General features: G+C 45.3%; 1 pseudogene; it reads left to right on the forward strand.

Moving 5' to 3' along the window:
* Positions 1–26,329, forward strand: part of LOC115311433 — a 47,991-nt pseudogene that overhangs the window by 16,806 nt on the left and 4,856 nt on the right.

The following is a 26,329-nucleotide window of genomic DNA, read 5'->3' on the forward strand; positions in this document are numbered from 1 at the left end:
TTTTTTGGATAGGCCCGGCTGGTACCCCATGAGTTCAAGCACGTGCAGCGTGCGCGTGATTATAGCTTAGGCAACATAGAAATTCCACGGGCTTTCCCGCACGAGCAGAGACATGGAGGCGGCCAGTGGCCTTGGTTGCAATAGACCGATCTCACCAAGCGTTCGGCGCTTGCGCGAGGCAGCCATAACTTTAGTTCACAGATGGCAATCGGCAGTGCACGACACTGTTCGTGCCCTGCACGCGCAGAGCTCCAGCGATGTTGTCGCACGTGCGAAAATACTAAAGTTCCCTCGATGCATTGCGGCAGCGATGGCGTAGTCAAACTGGCTGGTGAGATCGGTCTATTGTATATACCTCCGGGAAGGACTCGCCGTGTTGTGGTGCACGTGCATTGCCGAGAAAGGGACTCGTCTAGACACGGACAACAGAGCTTTGGCTCTCACGCTGCGCCGTGGCCATGGACGAGCTTTGCTTTGGGCCAGAGCCGTATATGTAGAGAGTTTGGCCCTTCGTTGGGAAGTATAGGAGACAAATGCGGAGGCGCCATTGGCTGAAAGCGGGCTGGGCGTGTTCCAGGGCGTCTTCAGAAATTCGAATGTGACCAACCAGAAGCCGGAAATAATACCCTGGCGGTGGTCGCGAGAAACAAACCTGATAACTGCAGTGAAGTGACTCTCGATGGCTGAAAATAGGGTACACGTGATGTTTCAATCACGCTCATCCAAAAATGATGGTGGAAGAGTGCGTCTAGCGGAACGATCGACATAACCCGTACGCCAAGCGCCGAGGGCCGGGAATCTGCCGTCCGAGCGGTCACGCTCTGCCCGCGCAAAACAGAGTTGAGCGGCGCATTCGTTTTTTACACCTTTCTGCATGATCATAATGAAAACAACACGTGCAGCCTATTTTCAACCACAAAGAGTTACTGCACTTCACTCTTACGCGCTTATTAAAACCATATACAAACATAAACCTTTGATCAGAACTGTTTCTCGCTACCACCGCTAGGGGATTCTTTTCGGCTTCTGGTTGGTCAAGAGAGCATGCTGAGCCCTTTTTCCGAGTCAGACGCACGCCCTGGCTCTGCCCGCGCCTCCCATTGACCAAACTCTCTACATATACGGCTCTGCCTTGGGCCAGCGCCGTGTATACAGAGAGTTTGGTCAATGGGAGGCGCGGGCAGAGTCAGATCGTGCACCAGACGCAGAAATAGGGCTTGGCGTGCTCTCTTGGCCAAGCAGAAGCCTAAAAGAATCCACTAGCATTGGTAGCGAGAAACTGTTTTAGTCAAAAGTATATGTTGGTATATGGCAGGGGTGGCCAAGCTGCGGCTCGCGAGCCGCATGCGGCTCTTCGCTTGTTAAAGTGCGGCTCACGGCTCTCTCCCCTACCCCCCCCCCCCAACCCCCCCTAACTCCCCCCGACTCCCCCGCCTCCCTCCCGGTCACACGAGTACTTCTCCAAAATGAGAAACGGAGCGCGTTATAAATCGAAAGAGAGGTTGCGGTTTGGTAATCTTGTGCTACTGCTACATTACGTACAGTGTGACTTTTGACTCGCATAGATTGAAAGTGGTTCCAGTTTCGTTTATTGTTCTATAAAAAGATTTTGCTCCCCGCACCCCCCGCGGCTCTTGAAAGTTTCTCGGTTTTGTTTGCTGCTCTTAGCCCAGGTCAGCCTGGCCACCCCTGGTACATGGTTTTAATAAGCGCGTAAGAGTGAAGTTTAATAATCCTTTATGGTTGAAAATAGGATGCACGTGATGTTTCGATCATGATCATGCAGAAAGATGTATGAAAAAAAAACTGCGCCGCTCGAACTCTGTTTTACTCGGACAGAGTGTGACCGCTTGGACGGCAGTTTCCCGGCCCTCGGCGCTTGGCGTGGGGATTATGTCGATTGTTTCGCTAGTCACATTCTAGCACCGTGATTTTGAATTACCATGATTGAAACATCACGTGCACCTTATTTTCAGTCACCGAGAGTCACTCCAACGCACTTATCAAGTCTGTTTCTCGCGACCACCGCCAGGGTATTATTTGAGGCTTCTGGGCCCGTTTGCTCGAAGTGCCAACCGCGGCTAAAGTTAGCCGCAGTACCTAGGAGAGGGATTTTGAGATCACGCGACTGGGCTTGGTAGGGATGCGGGGAAACATGGCGGTGCCCCAGTGAGTGAGCGCCGCTCGCTTTGGAACTAATATGTCGTTGTAGCTGCAATATCGGGCGCGTTAGTCAGCAACGAATAATGCAGGAGGCTTTCGCTTTGCCTTACCTCACTTAAACCGCAAAGCATAGGCAATGACATCGCCGCATTTTTTAGATAGTATTTCGATTCTGGGCATTCCTAAGCCTAAATGAACGCAATAATTGTCGGCATGGCAACGTCTTTGGAAAGCGGATTATTGATATAGCACACAAAAGCAGACAGCGTCCCGACAGAAATTTTTTTTTTAATTATCCAAGCATCGCGAGGAGAATGCTGGAAGTGTAATTCTACGTTTCACGCGCGCTGGCCTTCCTCTTATAAAAGATTTGAAGTAAAAAATCATAATAAGGCTTTAACGAACGCGCGTGCAAGGCAAAATTTGTTTTATACTTTTTGCTTTAGAACGGTTACTACTGCAGACGCCAGCACGTGCGACGCGTGCAACTACAGTCGTAGCATGCACCTCGGTGCTTGGATAATTTAGAAAAAAGGTATGTTGGGACGGCCGTCTGCTTTTGTGTGCTATCAACAATCCACTTTCCAAAGACGTTGCTATGCCGACAATTATCGCGTTCATTTAGGCTTAGGAGTGCCCAGAATCGAAACACTGTCTAAAATATGCGGCGATGTCATTGCCCATGCTTTGCGGTTTAAGTGAGGTAAAGCAAAGCGAAAACCTCCTGCACCATTCGTTGCTGACTAACGCGCCCGATATTGCAACCACAACGACATATTGTTCCAAAGCGAGCGGCGCTCACTCACTGGGGCACCGCCATGTTTCCCCGCATCCCTACCGAGCCCCAGTCACGTGATCTCAAAATCCCTCTCCTAGGTACTGCGGCTAACTTTAGCCGCGGTTAGTGCTTCGAGCAAACGGGCCCTGGTTGGCCACATTCTAATTTATGAAGATACCCTGCAACACGCCCAGCCCGCTTTCGACCAATCGCGCCTCCTTAATTGTCTCCTATGCTCCCCAAAAAATGGCCAAACTCTCTGCATACACGGCTCTGCCTTGGGCTATTGCTGATGCCATTTTCAGGGCGCTCAAGGACAAAACCCACTTTATTATCAACATCATCATCATTACTTCTGTTCTCAGTTGTTCTATATTCGCTTTCTCCTTCTCTGATCGCCTCGAGCACGGGTGTCCGCGCTTGACATTCCCGAGAGCAGTAGCTCAATAAATCTGTCCCCGAAACTGCCCATCTTGTCCTCACAACGTGGTGGAGGTGTTTTATTCTGGACGTCCCCGACCTCTCGCTACAACCTGGAGCTGCGACACCGGACGCTTGCTACAGTCACTACAACCTCGGCGTAAGCGAAAACGCCTACCACGTCTTCTTGCTCGATGACTGACAACGTGCCGATGCCAGTTTCACCACTAGCTGCGTGGACTGCCCAAAGCCGTCAATGGTAACCCAAAGCCTTCGCCGGTCGTCGTGACGGGGACATTGAAGACTGGATTGACAGCTTCGAACGAGTAAGCAATTACCATCGATGGGATGAAAACATCAAGTTGGCAAACGTCGCTTTCTAAGTCGTATATGTCGCCAAAATGTGGTTTTTGAGTCAGAAAAAAGAGACCCCGAACTGAACAACTTCTACCACCAAGATTCGTGAAATTTTGGTACTCCACCAAGTCGCAAAGAAAACACGAAGAAGCAGCTCCAACATCAGCAAAAACGGAATGAAGAAAAGTACACCTCTTACATCGAGGATGTCCTGACGCTTTGCCGAAGAGCTGATGCTGACATGCGAGAGTCAGACCGCGTACGGCAGATTCTGAAGGGCATCGCGGACACTGCGTTTAACGTCTCTCTAGTCCAGAACCAAACTTCAGTATCACACATTACAACCGTATGTTAACACCTAGATGACATGCGCACTGTACGATTACGTCATCGACCTCAGGTTGTTAAAGACCCATCGAAACGTCAGAACTACGACAAAGTATTAGAGAAATCGTTTGGGAGGAAATAAGAAAAACTGACCCCCAAAGCGCCTTTCACGATAGATCACGTCGACCTCTCAACCGACCAAAAAGTACTCGTCCAGGAGGAACTGGCGAATGCTGTCCACGTGTCAAGCCAAGGCCACAAACGTACGTTCAAATGGCAACACGACTATTGACCACTCCTCAGATGGTGCCTCAGCCACAATGTTTTCCTTTACGTACCATGGCTCTAGTCACTCATACACCCTCGCAATATGCATATACCGTATTTACTCGAATGATAGCCGCGCTGTTTATGAAGAAAACCCGAGGTTTCGTTTTTCCGTGGAGCACACGGATTGCCAATCACTGCATGACTCCAGCAGCGTCTTCGCGTGAATATTCCATCTGTGAAGATTGCATTTGTATGGAGGATCGTGTTTTCGATCTGGTTATTCGCTGTGTTTTTATGCGCAACGCGATGAGTGGCTGTATATGTGCTTCGCGGGAAAGCAGAAGCAAGGACCTTGTTCATAAATAGTGCCGGCTAATACTCGAGTAAATACGGTATATTATAATATAATATAAGCACACCCGACCGGATGTTGGGAGGCCCAACTTCAAATCCTGGCTCCGCTGTTTAGTTTGGTTCACGGTGGTTTCTTTAACCATTGATCAATTCGATCAAATAAGATTTAGTTATGTGCATATTTTCAATGAATATATATATACCGTAAACGACTTAATTTTCGCGAGGACCTAATTTTCGCGAATTTCGCGAATCGCCTACGATTCGCGAAAAATAGGTCCCACTAACAATCCCGGGAAATGTAAACGAATTGGAATATATATCCCACCGCGTCGCGAAAATTAGAACCCGCGAATTATTCTAAGACTTCAGCTTTGACCAAAATCGCGAAATATTGAGCCCGCGAAAAATAAGTCGTTTACAGTATATATACCTTTTTTTTTTATTCTTGAAGATTTCTTTTAAGAAACGCCATGAAAGCTACACTTATGCGGTTTGTGCGAGTGAGTTATACGCCAAGGTGGATATTATGTGGGTGGCTAATCTTTGCAATAAGTCAGCTAATTAATTAAAATTCACTAATTAACTTTTTAGTTAGCGAAAATAGACATATGATTCCTATTAGAAACTTGCTGAGCGTTATCGAAAACCACTAAATCAGTCATTTTCAGAAAGACTTTTAGCACGTGAGAAGCATAGTAGTGCACTAAAGTTACCACTCGTGGAGCACGTACAAGGCTAGCGGTTTCGGTAATGCGCCCGCGCAATTTTTCCGTCTCTTACCTAGCCCCAGCTTTGTACCTGCTCCACGGGTGGTAACTTCAGCGCAATACTGCGCTTCTCATACGCTCAAAGTCTTCATAAAAATTACTAATTCAAGGGTTTTGGACGACGCTCAGGAAGTTTCTAATTGGAACCATATGTCTATTTTCACTAATTAAAAGGTTACTTAGTGAATTTTAATTAATTAGCCGAATTATCGCAAAGATTATCCACCCGCATAATGTCCCGCTGGGCGTATAACTCCCTAGCAGAAACAGCATGAGTGTAGCTTTCATGGCTTTCTTTAAACAAATCTGTAAGAATAAAAAAAAAAAAAACGCTATATAAAATATAGTGCGCCCGCACCTTTTTTCTTTTTCCTTATATATAAATGCACAATTTATCTGGCGTCACAGAATCAGACAGCGAGAGACGCGCGCTTTTATAACCACATGCATCAACATTTGCACGACAAAGAAGACTAGGGAAAGGAACGAATAACACAGGGCGTATTTTAACAGCTTTCTGTGCTCGTTCTTCTCCTTAGTATTCCTTGTTTTGCGCTATTGCATTCACATTAGAGAGTTCTAGTAGATCGTTCCGATACCTCCGACAGCCCCGATAACGATACTGTGCATGCGCAAGGGATGCGGTGGCGGAGTATCGGGTATCGTTAACGGAGTCATGGGAACGATCTACTAAAACTCTCTAATATGTTTGACTTTCACTAACTATACTCCGCTTCACGATAACTTGGCGAACTGTAGAAGCTACGGCCCCGCGACCCAATCAGAACGTCGGAGCGCGGCACGTGGCCCGACGTCACGGGAGCATTTGGGTCACCACGCCAAATCCGAGGCGCGAAGCTTGCCACCGAGAGGAAGCGGCTGTCGTCTGCTAGGAAAGAGTTGTCTGCTCCGAAACCAACCAACTTCGGATGAACGGCCACCGCAGCAACATATCTCACACTTTAAAAAAAGGGTATCACCTTACACCCTTTTGTCCCATATGATGCACCCCAAAACTTCGTTTCGACGTACAGCGCCCTATAGTCGAACAGTAGGCCCCAAAGTTTGCGAGGGGCTCTATAACGCTGCGATATAACTTATTAAATGGCTAAAGTACGTATCAAAGCCAACAAAAATGAAACACGGAGGTTTTCGCAGTAGGGCGAAGAAAATCACGAATATTATTATTTTTTATTTTTTTTTTAAGGACAGAACGAGTTGGTTGGTAGGGATAATTAAACTTGAGAAAGAAAACAAAAAAGGACGGACAACCACAAACTTCCAAAGGGAAGTTTGTGGTTGTCCGTCCTTTCTCGTTTCGCGACCCAAGTTTCGGAAAGCGCGGCCCGTCTCCTTTCCGCTACGTTCAGCCGTCGAGACGGAGATTGACCGACTGGAACAGCTAGGAATTTTGGAGCCTACGCAATATTTTAACTGGGCCACGCAGTGGTGTTGGTGAGAAAGAAGGATGGAAGCATTAGTCTCTGTGGTGACTACCGCAGCACCGTGAACGAGGCCACGAAAAGGGCGTCTTATCCTTTGCCAACAACAGGCGAAGTGTTGAGCAGTCGACGGGGAGGAACTGCATTCAGCACCCTCGACCTAGCGCAAGCCTACCAACAACTTCACGTGACTGCAGCTACGACTGAGCTTAGGGTGATCACCCGTCCCGCGCGACTCGCGCGACTGTCCCGCATTGAGGGCTCGTGTCCCGCGTCCCGCCAGAAATATCAAAATCTTAAAAATGTTCCGCATTTCAAACTGTCCCAAAATTCACTACGCAACTCACTGAGCTGCCGGACAACGGGGCACGGGGAAGCGTGGTGGTCGCTGGTAAACGTGTGAATCGCAATGGTACACCGTTTTCTATCCAAGCATTGCGGGAAGCGACCGTCGTTCTTGCAGGAGACCTGACTCGCATCCACCGCTGTGCACCCTACCCTCTCTTTAGTGGTAAAATATTGCAAGAAACAATTGCTCGACAAAAGTTGAAAAATAAATTATTGTAATTATTTTCAAATCATCCTGTGTCAACGCGAAAATGTAGCTGTGCAAAAATGTTTTTTTTTTTTTTTTGTGAAGGCGATTACACAAGGCAAAAAATATTGCAACTCACAACGATCAAAAACAACATAAGGTTGAAATTCGTGTAGGAGCACGTTGGTAAAAATGAGACAACAAATTAGTCGTTAGTTGTTTACACAGCAGGAGTTTTGTCTGCCAGAACATGGCGACCATTGTTACCCGCTGTATATAAGCAATTTAGCCAGTGCAGTGCGACTGCTAGCCTGGGGTCTTTAACGCGCACCACGTAGTAGTGATACACGACCGCACGCCGGTACGATGCTCATCCAGTTCGAAATGTGCAGGGGTGGGGATTGAACCCAGGCTGCCTGGGTTCTGCAGCGCGAGCTTTCGCTCCACGTGCTCCGAGCTCGAGTGCGCTAGCCCACCGATCACCCGTAAAAATAAGAATCGACAGAAAACAAGAAGCCGTACAAGATTTACTGCATCTTCTTTACTTTTCATGCATTGAGTTCTGCTGGAGTCGATTTTATGTTTTCAACTTGTACACATTTATTAAAATATGTGGCATTTAAACTTAAAATATATTCTTGGGGGTGAAAATTATTTGAGCTTCTATATAATAGGCTTTTGTACACGACAGGGTATTAAATGTGCTAGCAGAGTCACATTTTGTGGCGTGTGTTGATAAATTACATCGAATAGTTCTTCCTTTCCATGTTGCTTTTAAACCTGAAACTGGGGCAGAAGGAGGAAAGAAAATGTTTCCTTGTTTTGATCCAGTTTTGGGTTAAAAAGCAGCGTGGTAAACTTCCAACAGCTCGACTGCGCACTAAGTTATTTTTTGTAGTTGCCGCAGTCGAAACATAATACCATTCTCCTTTTACAACCCCCCCCCCCCTTCCCCCCCCCCCCCCCCCCCCCCGGGTCAGCGTGTCCCGCATTTCGCTAGCAAGGGTGGTCACCTTAGCTGAGCTGCTCACCATGAACACAGCAAAAGGACTGTACAAGGTGAAGAGGCTTCCTTTTGGTGTGGTAGCAGCTCCAGCAATATTTCAAAGGTTCATGGAGACCACCTTGAGTGGGCTTACCGGTGTCTGTGTGTACCTCGACGACGTCATTGTCAGTGGTGCCACGGAACAAGAGCACAAGGAACGATTGTCAGCCGTGCTACAGCGACTGGCAAAGGCAAACTTGCGTCTCAGCAATGCTAAGTGCCGCTTCAGTGTACCGGTAGTACATTTTCTGAGCCACAAGATTGACGCTAAGGACATACACACTGCAAATGAAAAGGTACAAGCGATAGTGGAAGCACCCGCTCCGACTAGTAAGCAGACTCTGCAGTCATTTCTGGGCATGTTGGCCTTCTACGACCGTTTTTTAGAACAGAGAGCCACAGTAGCATCCGTACTGTATGAGCTGCTACAGAAAGGCAGTCCGTGGCAATGGGAAGAAAGACATCAGTGGGGTTTTGAAGAGCTCAAGAAACTGATCCTGAAGACTCAGTACAGTCCTGGCTTGCTACGATGAGAGAAAGCCACTACTCATCTCGTGTGACGCCTCACGGTACGGTGTAGGCGCGGTGCTAGCCCAGCAGGACCGTCAAGGCAGGGAATTGTACGTATGGTTGGTTATCTCATGAACTTTTCCCGAAGAGCTCGCTGCTCTAGTGGATGGCAATGTTGAGGCGGTGGACGTTCATCCGAAGTTGGTTAGTTTCGCGGCAGACGACTCGGCACCGACAGCCTTCGCGTCCCAAACATTAGGTGCTGCTGAGCGCAACTACGCTCAGCTTCATCGGGAAGGCCTTGCTGTGGTGTTTGCAGCCAACCAGTTCCACAAATATAATGCGGTACGACCGGTAACCTTCGTGACCGACCACCAGCCACTACTGGGAATTCTCGGACCGCAGAAACCGGTCCCTTAGATACCTTCACCCCGCCTGACACGCTGGTGTTTAAAGATTGGAGCCTACGACTACGACCTGAAATACCGAGCCGGCAAATTGCATCAGAATGCAGACGCGCTAAGTAGCTTGCCGTTACCCAATTGCATCAAGGAACCTCACGCTCTTGGTGACATCCTCATGTTCGAAGTCCTTCCAAGTCCGCCTCTTACAGCCGAGTTGGTGGCAAGATTAACGCTGGAAGATGCCATCCTGTCCAAACTTTACAGAGCGATTCAAGAGGGAACGGTACAGACACTGAAGGGAGACGACTTCACCGCTTATCACAGAAGAGCCACGGAGTTAGCAATTCAATGCGGATGCATCACCTGGGGCGCAAAAGTCGTAATTGCCAACAGCAGCCCGCAAGCAAGCAATGGCACTGGTCCACGCAGGCCATCGAGGAGTCGTGGCCATGAAAACCTGTGCGCGCAGTTATTTATGGTGGCCAGGTTTGGATGACGACATTGAAACAACTGTTGAAGCATGCGAGCCATGCCAGCGCACACAGACGAATCCGGCAAAAGCTCCGATTCCTTCGTGGACGAAACCATCAGCACTATGGCATACGCTCCATGTAGATTTTGCTGGTCCCTTGGAGGGACGAACCTTTTTGGTAGTTGTGGATGCCTATTGTAGTGTTTCAGGGGCTATACTGCATTAGGATATATGCGCAGGAAGGCGTACGGTACGACGACGATGGCGTGGAGGGCAGCGGCGGCCCGCGGCCAAGCGGACACGCCGAAGGAAAAAGGACACGTCCAGCCCCGACGAACGCTGCTACACTTCTTCTTTATTCCCGCGAACAAGGGCGATTAAAGGAAAAGGGGCACCCTGGTGGCGATTCATAAACTCAATTACCACACCTATACCAAGTGGGTAGAGGTGAGACAAGTAGCTCCTCCCACATCGGCATTGGTCATTGATGTACTCCGCTCACTGTCTGCGACATTTGGGATACCACACAAGGTGGTGTCAGACAACGGAACAGCGTTCGTGTCTGTCGAAATACAGGACTTTTACAAGGACAATGGCGTTCAGTACGTAGCGTCGGCTCCATACCATTCTGCTACCAACGGGTAGGCAGAGCGATACGTTGGCGAGCTGAAGAGAGCGCTGGTCCGAGAACCGTTTGCTTCGGGGGACCCGAGACTTTCACGGTTCTTGTTCCGTCAGCATAGTACGGTTCACCAAACAACAGGTGTTACTCCAGCTAAGGCCATGTTTGGTCGGGAGCTACCAAATCTCCCCGATCGCCTCGTACCGATAGCAGAGTCACCAACAGTAATAGAGAAGTTACCGCGAAGCAGGCAACTCCAACCTGGAGAAGAAGTAATGGTTGCGCAGTTTCTGAAGAAGCCTAACTGGATTCCTGGCATCCTAGTTAGACCAATGGGTCGACGTTCATGGCTTGTTAAGTGTGCAACTGACATCACTCGCCGACACTTGAACCAGATTCGCAAACGTCGCCTTGAAGAAGATGCAAATAATGGGGCATCAACGACGCTCACATGGGCATGGGCAGGGCAATGAAGAACCAAAAACTACGGCACTAGAGAGGCAGCTAGACAGAACGACTCCGCGCAGATCTAACCGGACGAGACGGCCGCCTCCCCAGGTGCCGCGCCTGAGAGGGGAGAGGTGTTATCTCCAAGGGGCCAGCCCAATGGCACTTGGGAGCAGAGGACAAAAGACGATGAAGTGAAGACGTTGTTCGACGAGTGCGTTTGTCGCCATGTTGGCGTTGCTCACCGTGTTCCGATAATAAACGGAATTTCTAAGTAAACAGTTTTCCTCCAGCACGTAAAAAAAGAAAAACTTGTATTTTTTTTAGACATTTATACTTACCAATTTAGATATGATAAATGAACCATCTAAAGCACATTGATGTACAGTTACATGGCACTCTGTTCAGTGGCTTATGCAGGGTGTCACAAAAGAAAATTTACACGGTCTTTTTTACCGCAAAAATGAACTAGACATCGCCGGACGCTCATTCTCCGCCTAAAGGTAGCCCTAGAGGTCACAACCAGATGCCAAAGTTTCAACCCGATCCGATTACTTAATCAAAAGTTATAAGTGATTTTCTGAAAATTTCAATGGGAAAATGGCGGCCGACGGAGTTTTCAAACACATGGGGCTCTATGGCACCAGAAACCGAAAACAGGCGAAAATGGGCTCCATTTTCCCATTGAAATTTTCAGGAAATCACTTATAACTTTTGATTGGGTTATCGGATCGGGCTGAAACTTTGGAATCTGGTTGTGACCTCTAGCTCTACCTTTGGGCGGAGAATGAGCGTTCTGCGATGCCTAGTTTATTTTTGCTGCAAAAAAGACTGTGTAAATTTTCTTTTGTGACACCCTGTACATACGATTTTTTACACCCCCGTAACACTCGAGAACACCCCGTACATTCACACTGCGCAACTGTAAATCAGTAATGTGAGTGGTAAGTGCACGCTCGATCGACAGTCACCTGATCGGTCGTGCAGGGGAATTTCTTTGCCGAGCAAGAAAATCCGCGTGCGAAACGCGTCAATATTCAGGTGCACGCGTGGAGAAATTTATCATTAGAAGTGTCTCGTTTCCTTCAGAGTCTCTGCTAAAAATAAAAAAAGGAAAAGAGAAAAGGATTAAACATTTTATAGTTACGTGCCTTTCCCTACCTTTGTTTATGTTCTGGGGGACTGAATGCAAACTTCTAAAACTATTTACGTATCGTGGCTCAGTTTTGATTAGGTGTTATTAAAGTTTCGATTAAGTGATTGCACGAAAACTATTAAGATATACTATAAAAGTAGGTTTATGGAATCTTGAGGAGACTAATATTTGTCTTGTATGGTTCTTTGCATAATGATGTTCGTTTCATTGTTTCGTACCGTAGCTGGCCAGATTCCTATATGTGGATCGAGGTGAAGCCTTCTAGCGAACAAAAGGACGAAATGTAAATTAATTACGATTATTATTATGGAGGTAAGCAATTACTGATATTGTTTTACACTTAGACATTGAGTTCAATAGCGTTATTTTTAGTTTATTAAATCGAGAAACGTATTCTGCTGCATCGCGAAAAACAAATATTTTGACCGAAATTAAACTGCATGCCCAGAAAAACTCCTGAAGCATGCAGCCGCTCTGCAAGAGTAGGGGTCAAGCTTTTTTAGATAAACAAGCAAAGACAAAATTATCAAAATATACACTTATCTTCCTAATCCTCATAATCACAGAGAGCACAGAATATGTGTTGTGCGTGGATTATGCGTGCGTTATTATTTTTTATTCTTGGTTACCTAGAGCTCGGGGTAGTTTCATGCGCGTTGGAAAAAAGGACGACGAAGTGGCATGAGGAGCAGCAGCGTTCGCTTCAGCTCCGCTAACACCACTAAATTCCTGCCATCAACTGGGTCCCCCGACCCAAATCTTTTACCTAAGGGCGGCGACTCATCGAAAGAATTCCAGCAGAACCAAATGTAGGCGAGTTTTTCTTTTAATTCTCACCTCGAGATGCCGCCGTAGGCCCGGACCCCGGGTAGGCAGAACTAGGCCTGCCCATCATCTTGCATTCTGAACATGGCGAGTACTGAAACAACGCCGATCGAAATGTGCACCGAGAACGACGAAAACAATAGCATGGAGCTAGTGACCAACAAGAACAACGCAAAAAAGGTGATAATTCCAGCGAAAATATTACAAAAGTCAGGACCAGGACGATAGTTTCGAGATCAGCGATGACAATATTAACAGTATAACTAACATCAGCGATAGTTCTCCTCCTGAAACGACAAACAGTTGGACGCGAGTCACATACGAAAAACAACAACCACAATGGGGAACCCACCTTGAGCGCTTTGACGAACCAAAGATTGTTATTGTGGTGAAACCGACGACGCAAACCAGAATATCGAACATCTCATCGCGGATCCACATGGACCAACTGAAACAGCCTTTTACAATTTCTTGCAACATAGACCGACTTAGCTACGATCCCAATCACAGTAACAACACCATAGACTTCACTGTTTACAGTGAGGCGCACGGAGGAGACATCCTCCAGATAAGCACTCTGACGCTGTGTGACGGCACAGAGGTAGGGTTCCAAACATACAGATCCACCACGGGCCTCATGCCCAGAGGAGTAGTACACGACGTGAATGCAGAGTTCACAGCACAAGACATTGTCGACTACTCAGACTCTGACTATTGCAATGTCCTACATGCAAGACCCATTGGGAGGAGAGGCACATTTCTTCTTACATTCGATGGAAATAGAGTTCCTAGGAAAATCACGCATCGCGGAATACTGTTCAGAGTATACACGTACAAACCAATAGCCGTCCTGTGCCTCAAATGACACGGCATCGGGCATAAGGCAGCTGTCTGCGTGAGAGAGCAGAGATGTAGATGTTGCGGTGAACCTCACCCAGAAGGAAAACAATGCGAAGATGCGAAGATACATATTGCCCTGACTGCCATATGTCGGGACATACAGCCTTCGACCCCAACTGCGAAACCAAAAAAAGCACGGACGCAAAGCTACAAAGAGGAGCAGAGGCAATGACACAGACAAAGAGCAAAGCAAAAAATGTGGCAAGTGCGTCTCTATGGAAGACGATGGCAAATGCCCTGCACAACCAGGGCACACTTAGAGGAAGAACATCCTTTCACCAGAATCGCTTCTCCCCCTACAAGACCTCAACAAGTTCCCGCCGCTGGAAAACACCGGCAGTACCAAGAAGGGCCCCACCGCCTCCAACTGCACGACATACAACCAGGATCTACCAAACGCCAATCCCAACATGGCCAAAAGAACATCTTCAACGAACAAGGCATCAATCGAAGCCAAAGAAAATCAACTAAAGGAACTTGAAAGACATGTAGCCCAGCTCAAAGCGGAAATTGAAAAAGACAAACAAGAAGAACGTGCCAAGCAACGCAGACAAACAGAACTGGAAAAAAAGAAGCAAGATGCAGTCTGGAAGACTGTTGAACAAAAGATGGTGCTAATTCCTTCCTTCACAAAGAACCAAACACCATCCGAAAACCCGCCGATCTGCGCGATTACCCAAGCTACCCAAAAAGGGAATTGGGAAGAGAAAGTGCTGCGCTTCGTGAAAACACAAGCTCAGAAAACGCAACAAACACAGAAAATACTACACCCACAAATTCAGCAACAAATACAGCAGCAGCAATAGATGCAGCAGATGATGTCGCAATTTCAAATCATGTTTATGCAGTTCCAGAAATCACAAGTACAACAATGCAGCATAGATGATACCTCCACCCCCACCCAGGATGCAGAACAAACCATCTAGGTATTCCCGCAGGAATAAGACACTCGATTTTCGCCAATGGAACTGCCGGGGCCTCCAAGTTCGCAGGGCGGAACTCAATTTACGACTTAACAAGAACCTAAAGATGCACTACTATTACAAGAGATAAATGGGGACAACATCGGTCTTAGAGGATACAGAAGCTTCACATCACCCTCAATCATCCACAAAAGCGGCAAAAAAGAAACAGTCCGAGCCCAAGTAGCGGTGTACCTAAGAAGACAACTTCCATATGAAAAATTACACACTACTCAATGGTGCAACCAAACTTAAGAAATAGTAGCAGTCCGCACAACAGATAATGACATCAAGATCATCCTTATATCGGTATACTACAGACCAGCACTTTTCACGGACGACGAGCACAGCTGGCTAACCACATCGTAATTGGGGGTAATTTCAACGCATGGAACGCGGACCGGGGACAAGACCAACCCAATGAGAGAGGCGTCAAAATTCAAAAAGAATATGAAAAAGCAGGGCTCAACCTACTGAACGACCCCGAAATTAAAACCAGACTCGGACAAGGGCCCTAAAAGAAAGACACAGCACCCGATTGAACCCTTGCACCACAAAAGTCTATAACAACCTGGAAATGCGATAATAATGACCCATGGGGAAGTGATCATTTCCCAATTCACATAACACTAGAACTCGGAAGCAAACTTAAACAGAAAAGAAAGCGCAAGACCATCATTTCGGATGATTTCAGAACAATCATAAATCAAGAATACCACATAACTAGCTTAGACGAACTAACCCACGCTATGAGAGAAGTATCTGGAAAAGCGACAATTCAGAAAGCAGAAAACGGGGATGACCCAAATCCTGACACACACCTTCTTTCATTATGGCAACACAGACAGGAGTTCGTTGACAAATATAGAACATCCAGAAATCGCAAAGACTTAACCGAGGCAAACAAGCTTGCAAAGGAAGCACAATCTTACGCCAATAAGTTATGTATCGACAATTGGAGCGACCTATGCGAATCATTCTACGAGCACATGTCAATAACACGAATGTGGACTGTTTGTAACTCAATGCTCGGAAAAAAAAGGAGTAGGGAATCCCATCCAATATAGCCCTACGAAGCAACAAAACGCTAGAAGAAGTACTTGAAGAAACGGGCCCACTTTTCTTCCCTCAACCTGCAACCAAGCCGAACGAAATAATCTACACCCCAACAGTAGTGGAAGACCAACACCACTACAACTGCGACTTCACCGCCTGGGAGCATGAAGCAGCAATTGCAAACGGCAGGACTAGATGTGCACCAGGCCCTGATCAAGTAACCAGCAGTATGTTGAAGAACCTTCCTGAATTTGCGAGAACTGCGCTATTGGAGCAGATCAACGTCATCTGGAAGTTAGGTGAGATGCCAGAGGACTGGAAGATGGCGTGGGTCGCACCGTTACCAAGACCCGGAAAAGTCTCATTTTGAAACATTTGAAACATTTCTTTATTTCCATCAACGATGGGGGAAAACCAAAGGAAAAAAGCTGCTATTTGCAGCTTGACCGGCCCTTTGGTACCCCTACAAGGCAAGCAACACTAACACAGAAAAAAAAAACAAAAAAAACAATAGAAGGTATGTTTTAAGTATTATACAATGCAAGAGATATCATTTCTGCCCACTGACATAACATCAATTCCTAATGATGCGATATGATTTAGTAGCTCGGGAAGTGCATGTTTAATTCTTTGACGTCCAAAGTTAGTTCGTGATTGTGGTATATGCCATGGATGTATCTGACGTGTTTGACGAATGGAATCGTGCAAATGAAGGTCCGCAATAGCGAGAAAAGTATCATATTTACCTTTCATGGCAGACTGGAATGTTAATATTAATCGTTGTGGATACATTTTTGAAACGTCAAGTATGGAGTACTTCTCAAACAGTGGCAAGGATGGAGAGGTTGAAGAGACATTAGCTATGGCTCGTAGAGCTTTTTTTTGCAATATTCGAAGCAAGTTTAAGTTCGTTGTGCCGGTAGACCCCCACACTAGGTGCGCGTAGCATAAGATGGGATAGAATAGTGATTTAAAAAGTTGAATTTTGACACTTGTGGGTAAAATGTTTCTATATTTATTTAACACACCCACTATTCTAGAAAGTTTAGTGCGAACGTGTCTAATATGGTCGTTCCAAGACATGTTATAAGAAAAAAATACACCAAGAGTTTTTACATTTTCAACATATTGAATAATATCAGTGCCATATTTCAGAAGAGAGGATGAGGTTGCTTGAGTTCTGGAATGTAGTTGGAATATTATAGCCTTGCTCTTGCTAGCATTTATATGAAGGGAATTGTTTATGCACCAGGTTTTTAATTTTGAAAGGACATTATTTGTTTTGCTGATAAGACGTTCACTATTTGAATCAGAAATGATCATACTTGTATCATCTGCATAAATAATAAAATCTACATCAGAGTCAATAGCAACTATATCGTTTATATAAAAAAGAAATAAAAGGGGACCTAGAATGCTTCCCTGGGGAACACCGCAATTAATGTTAAGCAAAGAGGACCTATGCTCGTTTATGGAAACATATTGGCAACGGTTCTCAAAATATGACCTTAACAATGAAAATGAAACTCCCCGAAAGCCATACGAAAATAGCTTGTCTAAAAGTATACCATGGTTGATGCAATCAAACGCTTTACTAAAGTCAAGGAAAACGCCAATCGTTGTTAACTTTTTTTCTAAAGTATCTAAAATAATTTCTTTTTGGTGCAAAAGGGCAGACTCGGTAGACCTAAATTTTCTAAACCCAAACTGAGATTCTATTAATACATTATGATGATCTGAGAAATTTGTGATCCTTGAGTGCATAAGCTTTTCTAAGGCTTTTGAAAAAATAGGAAGAATGGATATTGGACGATAGTTCCCCATACTATTTCTATCTCCTGCCTTAAACAGTACTGTTACTTTTGCTGTTTTCATGCCTGTGGGAAACACACCCGACGAAAGAGCAAGGTTATAAATATGTGTTAAACAAGGCACAATGAGGTCGACAACAAATTTCACGGGTTTAATGTTTATACTATCAGCATCGCAACTGTGATTGTTGCGTAAATTATTTATCGTCGAAAAAACTTCATATTCATCGGTAGGATAAAAAAATATAGTATCACAAACTCTAGGTATATTTTGTGCTGCATCACTGCAGTAGGTACTAGACCCAACGTTCACAAAATAACGATTAAAAGCATCTGATAGTTCAGAACCGCACTTTTCCATCCCATCAATAACTAATTTTTCTATTCTATCATTGTTAGTATTTTTGCCCAAGAGAGCATTAAGTCTTTTCCAAAGCAAGTCAGGATGCTTCATACATTCAAAATCAAAAAGTTGGTTATAATAGTTTCGCTTTGCACGCCTCAAATCTGCGTTCAGGTGGTTTCTCAGTAACTTAAATTCTGCTAGTTTGACCAAGTCTCGCGATTTTAAAAATGCTTTATATAAGCGATCTTTGGCACGCATTGATTTTAAGTGATCTTTAGTAACCCAGGGTTTCCGGGCACGTCTATCGGTTCTAACCAATCTTAATGGAAATGAGGACGTATAAATACTTTTAAAAACCTCAATAAATTTGTCGTAAGCTTTATTTATGTCCTTTATGCCTATTATACTGCTCCAGTTCGCGCTCTCAACGTTTCACAAACCTCAAAACACAAGACCAATATCCCTGACGTCGATACTGTGCAAGCTCGTCGAAAGGATGACGCTCGCTAGGATCGACTGATTCACGGTTAAGAATGGTACATACCACCTGGCCCAAACGGGATTCAGAAAGAACTTGGGAACGCACGACACTCTAATACTGCTTAGAGAAACAATATTGAAATTCACCCCCGAAGCCCACAGTACGAGAATGTTGGTGGCTCTAGACATCAAGAAAGCGTTTGATTCGCTACCACACGACGTAATAATCAAGACCATGGACACCCAAAGAATCCTGGGAAGACCGCTTAACTTAATCAAGACATTTCTCAAAAATATAAGATACGTAATCAAAGTGGGCAAAGATCAAAGTTGCACAAAGAACAATGACACTGGAGTGCCGCAGAGTTATGTCCTTTCCTCCATGCTCTTTAATCTAGCAATGGCACCGCTAGCTTGAAAATTGGACGAGGTAGAGACACTCCATTTTACTATATACGCAGATGACATCACACTCTGGACTACACAAAATAAGAAAGAAGAACCGGTTGAAACACTGCAGGCAGCACTTCACATTATAGAGAGCTTCCTAGCAGAAGTGGGCATGAAACCATCAGCCGATGAGACTAAACTTCTGATATTTGGTAGAGAAAGAGACAACACCAACCCCACTCTAAAGTTCGACGAGCAGACAATATAAAAGAGTGACGAACCACGTCAACACCAAACTCAATCCCGACAAATGGATCAAAAGACAGCGCGACACATCGAGACACGGCACCTCGATCATCAGAAGAATAGCGAATAAACATGGCGGAGCAGGTGAAGGAACTGCCAGAACGATAGTTCATGCGGCACTCATACCGAAAGTCATGTATCGCTGTCGCTTTTACACATTGACACTGCATCATTGGGCCCGTCTCAAAACCCTGATGAACGACGCTAGAAGATGTATCTCGGGTCTTCCGAGACAAACAGGACTGGGAGAACTACACAAAGGCGTGCCATTTCTGTCGCTGAAAGAATTGGCCTCCACGCAAGAACAAACACAAAAAGTCAAGACGCAACACACCAAGCAAGGCAGAGAAATCGCCACACTACTTGGTTGGAAACTCGAAAACAATGCACCCATATCAGACCAACTACCACCATGGGAGAGGATCGACATAGCCCAATCGGCCCCTATTGACGACGTAAGTGATCGAAAGCGTCGCTGTGGTCGGTCCACCACAATTGCCCGAATGCTGACACTGACGTCAGCAAAGGATTTCTCATCGACGGAAAGAAGAGGGATGTAAGGACTCCAATTTTGACGGTGTTAGCAGTTGCTTTGAGAGCGCAATGATTTCAGGCTTCCACCATGCCCATTACAAACACCATCGAACTTGTTGTTTACAAGGTAATGACGTCACAAAAGGTAACCGAACGAGGGTGCCACCGAAACATCTCGCCGCTAATACCACAAAAAATTAACGGCGAAAAAAACAAAGAAAGACGGCGACACAAGGCAATGAAGCACTCCGAGGAAGTAAAAGCCATCATCGAATGTAACGACTCATCTACCATCGTCTGCTACACCGACGCAGCCTTCAGTGAGCGAGGAAATGCTGCTCTTGCGTGGTACGTTGAAAACACGAAAACTACTTGCACAAAACATGCACCGTACTGCAGAACGCCGCAAGAGGCTGAGATCACGGCCATTGAAGAGGCCCTGAATGCATTTGGACAAGAAGCCCAATGCGGCACGAGCATCATCATGTTCACAGACTCCCAAGACGCCAACCGTTTACTGAAAACGCATCAGGAAACGTGCAAGGCGATTCGAAATATTACGACTACGGCCATTAAGCTAAGGATGCGCGACATCCGAGCCTCGGTACGCTGGATCCCGGGTCACGAAGGGATCGAGGGCAACGAGATAGCCAACGAGGCAGCAGGAGAGTTTACTCGTTCCTTCCTCCGCTGCTTTCAATGCCACTCCGAAGCCCCCGAGCCCTCTCGAAGCCATCAAAATCTACCAAAAACGTCACAACAAATCGAGTCTCCGAAGAGCGAACCTGACGGCTTTTACGACCCTTTTTGGGAAATTAAAGCAGCCAAGATCGCTCTGAAGAAAAATATCGGCAAGCACAAAGACGTGGCACGGGAAAGCCTTCACAAGCGATTCCGAAGGCACGAATCCGTCCTGCTAGGAAGACTCCATGCAGAAGCGGCAATCACCCCATCAATAACGAATAAATGGGCGGACGCTAAAAAGAAGAAGAATCCGAACTTTGTACCAAAACCAGACCAGTTCAAGTACTGCCTAGAGAATCTTAGGGCAGACACTCAACACTTGGTCTGGGAATGTTCAAAGCTCGGCCAAAAACCAAATGACGCCCTGAGGGCACTCAACCATGAAGACAAACCTTCAACACTCGATGAGTGGGTAAACCCCACAGGAGACTCCGAACGACGCAGCCTCATCCTCCGATCGCTGGTCGGCTTTCTCAAGACGGCCAACCTCGGCAGAGACCTTAGCTGCCACAATTACAACCCTACGCGCTTCCATCATCCCAATAACCCTCTCCCCACTGGCCCTACCATAGTGTAAACCGCCAGTTGAATTTCATTCTTAAAAAAACGTTGTCTGATCTGACCGTCACACTGATATGGCGCGTGTCTTATCAGAATGATTAAGGCAAATTAAAATGTATTCAGGATCGGAGTCGCCTGCCCGCGCCGACAGTCGCCTTAGTCCAGCTGCTTGTGCTCTCGTTCGCCCTCTCCTCGTAACGTCGAGCATAAGCGCCGGGCTGCGGATCGCAAGGTCTGAGATTCCATCTCAGCCGCTCGTTCAACCTCGGTAATCGTAGTTTATCACGCTTAATTACGATAAAGTGTTACTAATCATATCTTAATTACGCCTTCTAGGCTTTTTACGCTTTTGCATTGCCTGTTATTGCCTATGTATACTTCATGATTATTTGGTCATGTGACGGTCTTTTGTGGCGTTTGAGTGAAACGCTTCTCGCAATAAATCCACCCCTCAAACATATTCTACGTCAAATTTATTTTAAAAAAAAGGACAGTCATTGAATACAGTGGAACGGTGCAAGCCGCAGGCGAAATAAAACCTAGTGAGCCTTTGGGACAGAGAATTTCCCCGATTTGTTCGCTTTGTGCTGGTTAGGAAAGCGACTAACCGGAAGTTGATTAAACCGATTACCTTTATAGAAACAAAATACTGACTGTCAAATAAGAGTCTCGGAGTTTCCCTTGATAGGCATGATATCGCCGATTTTTCAAATTTAGTTTGAGTAGCAAAGTCAAAAAGAGCATCTTATAATGTTGACATTGTCAGCCGTACAAAAACATGCTCGGTGGGTGTGATATCTGTAAATAAATTATCTTTAGGTTACAAGGATTATCGGCTGCTTTTTACCGACTACAGTACCTGCTTCACCTTACAAAGGGATTACGATAAAAGTAAGCAATAACTGTTTTTTCTACTGCGCTTAATTTGTATTATGCTTAATATTATTGACCTGATCAATTATAAGCACTTTTGACTAGAAAAGTATAATCAAAATATTTGTGGAAAACTCGTTCTTTGCTATATACAGTAGAATGTAGAATCGAAGACAATGTGTTTGAATGCTACGCTGAGAAGTCAATTGATAAAAATAATTCCGTTATTTTTACTTCATTTAAATGCCGTTCATATTTAGTTGCTGTTTTATTCAGTTCGCTCCATTCAGAAAAGCGTTTCATAACCCAATAAAAAGGAATATGACTTGCCATTTGCAGCATAAATATTTTAACCTTGAAGTTTGAACCTGCAGATGTCTCTTTTCTACATTACTTAGCCTATTTACAAAAGTCATAATTGTGTTGCACGCGACAGATAGGTTTTCTGTCACCGAGTCTGAAAATGGGCTTGGTAATCAGCTTCTGGAGTCTTATAATTTCTGGTTCGAACTATATGCCTTCAAGCATGTTTTGCGCACTGTTTATGCGCCCCGCAAAGTAGCTCTTACAAGATTTGGTCGTCGGAGGAAGAAGCGGTGCTTTTGGCGTTTGAAACGTGCACGTCTTGATAAGAAAACACATATCTAATCAAAAACACACCTAAATGTATCTCAGTGATGTGATTGCTCCGCCAATTGCGCCAAAATGCGCCAAGTGGATAACCCTGCCTACATCCTGCTACATTTTGCCAAGCATGGTAATCTGCGCCAAACCTGCGCCAAAAGACCAATTTCGGTCGCCTTTCAACACCGAAACTATTGTGAGCACAGTAATTGAGCATGCGTGTGTAATGTGGCGCAAGCGGCCGACCGACACAAAGTACCCTGCATCAAATGCCCTTTCGGTTCTGCATGGTTTTCCCGCCATCTGGCGTTTCGCGCTCTCGTCGTCTCGTAAATCTCGTCTCGATTTTTTTTTTTTTTTTTTAACGATAGACGAGGGTGTGTGCGGAGGCTCCCACGTTATAGCGTTTTGGATGCTAGCCTTGCCGTCATGCTGTGAAACAAAACCTCGTTTTTGCGCGGCGGGAATTTTTTTTTTTTTTTTTTTTGTGAACTGAAGCATTTGCTTGTGAAAGCAACAGCCGTGGGAAAACTATATTTGGTCTCTGCCTTCTAGTCACCATGGTTGCGCGACGTCGGGTGTTGCCGTCCTCACGTCGCTGCAGATATGGCGCTTTCTATAAAATGAAACTAAGTACCGCTGCATGTTCATCAACATTCCTGTTCTTGTTTAAATCATACTTTACTACAAAAATCCTTCATCAACTCAAAGTCTGCTGTGTCGAAGTATTAATTACCTAGATTTCTCTCACTGGGCTTATTTTCGAGAGGGACCCGGTACGTGAAAAATCTGCCGCGATAAGAAAGTTGGTGATGACAAGTGACCTAAAGCAAAGAAGGCATTGTCTGCGCTGAACCCGCACAGCGCGCTTGTTTGTCTCGAGTTCAGTCGTTGCACAAACCCAAAGCGATCCAAGAACCTTTTGACCCTGGCTTGCGATGTCTTGCATCTATGCGCGCTAGTTCTTTTTTTTTTTTTTGCGCGTTTGTGTGTGTGTATTTAGCTTGTGCCTTGTTTGCCTGCCTGACAATAACGCGCCGCTGGACTTTTTTTCGTCGTATGCTTGACAGTTACAGTTTGCACACAATTTCGGGAATCAGTTGGCGACGGAGCCGGGACGCTTGCAATCCATTGTTTTACGTTTGCTTACTTTTGACGAAAATCTGCTACGTTTTGGGAACCAGTAAAACGGTGACAAGCGGCATTTCGGAATTGCTCGGCAACGCCTACAGCACTGTACACTTGTGGGATGTCTCAGCAGTAAGAACACAAGCAGCGACTTCCATCACAACACGTCACGTTAGAACACTACACAGGTCATAGCACAAAGTGCCCTTCATTTGTACAGCACTTAAGGCCACGGTCCCACTGAATGTGGCAGTTTAGGTACTTTTTGGCAGGTCATTACTCATCTCCTTTTAAATACTGTTTTGTGGGATTGATCTCATTCGAAAGGCAATGCAATCCTCTTTCATTTGATATTATGTATGTGTTTGTTTTTACTGTTCATGCGCATTTGTAGCGTTGCGAACATGATGGCGCGGATCCTCACTTGCTCGGCTAGTTCATGTTTTATGAACGTTCCATCAAAGATAACACGGTTCCAATTTAGCAGTTTTGTTAAGATGATGTCGGAGCAGAATGTAACGATACACTTTTTTGGTATTTGCACTACTTTATTTATTTCATCCCTCCAAATATTGCCCTAAAATTGACATCTTTCAACACAAATATGTTTTAATAACAAGCGCTAGGGCAATAAAATTAGCTACAGATGTAGTGCTTATAATTGGTAATATGCAGAAAAAATTTTATGTTGTGTAAAATTTTTTTGTTTAGATATCTTATATCAAACGTAGCACTTTTTTGTGCTTCGAGTCATGGCACTTCAAATGCCGCTGAGGAAATAATTAAACTATGATAAAATCTTTTATAACATTTAGAGTTACAATGGTTGCCCAAGAGCTGGACGATGGCTTTTTTTCATTTTCGAAGTCCTAACGCTCCAGGAGCGTTTCAAACTTACCTGTTTTGACGCATATCTTTTTGGACATCAAACAGATTTATTGGCATCTAATAATATTTATTGTTTGGAATAGATATACATTGCGATGTATTAAATTTTCACAATGATCTTGCTTTGGTTTCTTAATAGGTGTAGAGCTTAGCTAATTTTAAAAACAATTAAAAACTGTTTGGGTGTTTTGTTGCGCTACCTGGCGGATGGCAGAAAAAACTAAAAATTTCCGAGGGCGGCGTTGGCGTCTGTATCATAACCAATCTCCGTGTCTTTTACCCTCACATTAAAAAAAAAATATATTGGAAGATTTACTATCGATAACTGAATTGTTTAAGTACTGGGTCAGGCTAATAAATCTAAGACAAATAATTACACAAGCGTAGCGTGATATAATGTGTTCATTATTCGATATGATTGAAATCAATAAACAATGAAGACGAAGAGGAAAAGAATACACCCGAGTTCACTTTATGCCTAGAGTCACTAAATGAGCTTTAAATTATCGGCACTCCGTTCCCCAAAATTGTTTTGGGCGCCGCCATTTTGGGTCTTGCTCGGAGCAAATACAAATGCTGCTCATGATCCAAAAGTACGACCCCCTCAGCATTAGATGCGGTGCTAGGAAGCTGATGCAATATTGCAATGCTCTGTCTTTGCTTTTAGAGGAGAAGCAAGGGTGGCGACGGATGGTGAAAGGAATGGGTGGGATGATTTGTGTCAAGCTGGTCGCTGATTCGGCTGCGAGCATTGTACGCCTGGAACCTCCGATACCGCAACCCTGGAACGCCCAATACCACACCTCATTAAATTAGGTGTGGTATCGGGTGGGCATAGAGAAGAAGGGATTTTGGTACGCCGGTCTAGTCCCAGTGACTTTAGCTTTGTATAAGGAGTCAGGACACAACTTGCTTGAGATTGTTGAGCAGAAGCGTCACATTTTCGCTGTCACATGGCAGATTCCTGAATGACTTGCCGTGCGGTGGTTTGTTTGTTGAGCTCCGACGCTAGTCGAATCGGTGCATGGCGACGAAGAGCATAAGCGACTGGGGGCTTATTACCACAACATGGGGAGCAAGTGGCGTTATTGAGTCGGCAGTAGACGTGCCTTAAATTAACTCTATTCGCACATTGCTTGGCGGCTGCATTTGTAGTTTCAAAACAAACGTGTTAATCATTGGCACTTAGGCCTTAAAAAATTTAGGCCGGATTTCTAGAACTTCGAGCTGTGGTCAAAGAAGTTCTGGGACTGATTTTTTAGCGTAAAAAGAGAGGATAGCACAGCGATGTGCGTGCAGCAGTCGAAGGCCGGAACCTTGCTGCGACATTATACCAAAGGGCGTCGCTCTGTGAACGCTCGAAACTGGGCTACACCAGTTTGCTTGACCACATGCACAACCATAATGGCGATCTCTCCATATAGACCACAAACTAAGGCGTGAGAGAGCATCAATTTTACGTCGAACTCGACAAATCTAAAACGAACATCTCCAATTATTTAGAAGGCTTATGTCAAAAGCAGTGTGGTGTGCGAGGTTTTTTGAGTGGCAATTGAGCCTCAAGAATGGCAGAACGTCAGCGCAGTCAAGGAGAGGTCGGATAAGGTCGCCCTACCTCTCTTTGTCTTTCAGGAGTGTTCTGTCATTCCTGAAGCGCGAGTGCCGCTTAAAACACTGCGCAATATTTACTGATTTTCGACACAAGCCTGCTGAATCATTTCAAAGGTCTCTGATATTTGCCGAGTTTGACGCAGAATTGACGTTCGTCCTCGGGCTGGTTTGCAATCTGCGATAACTCACAGATTGGAAGCCAACGATCAACAAATTTT

This window comes from Ixodes scapularis, unplaced genomic scaffold (genome assembly GCF_016920785.2).
Source record: "Ixodes scapularis isolate PalLabHiFi unplaced genomic scaffold, ASM1692078v2 PGA_scaffold5__190_contigs__length_132052651, whole genome shotgun sequence".
NCBI classification, from domain to species: domain Eukaryota; kingdom Metazoa; phylum Arthropoda; class Arachnida; order Ixodida; family Ixodidae; genus Ixodes; species Ixodes scapularis.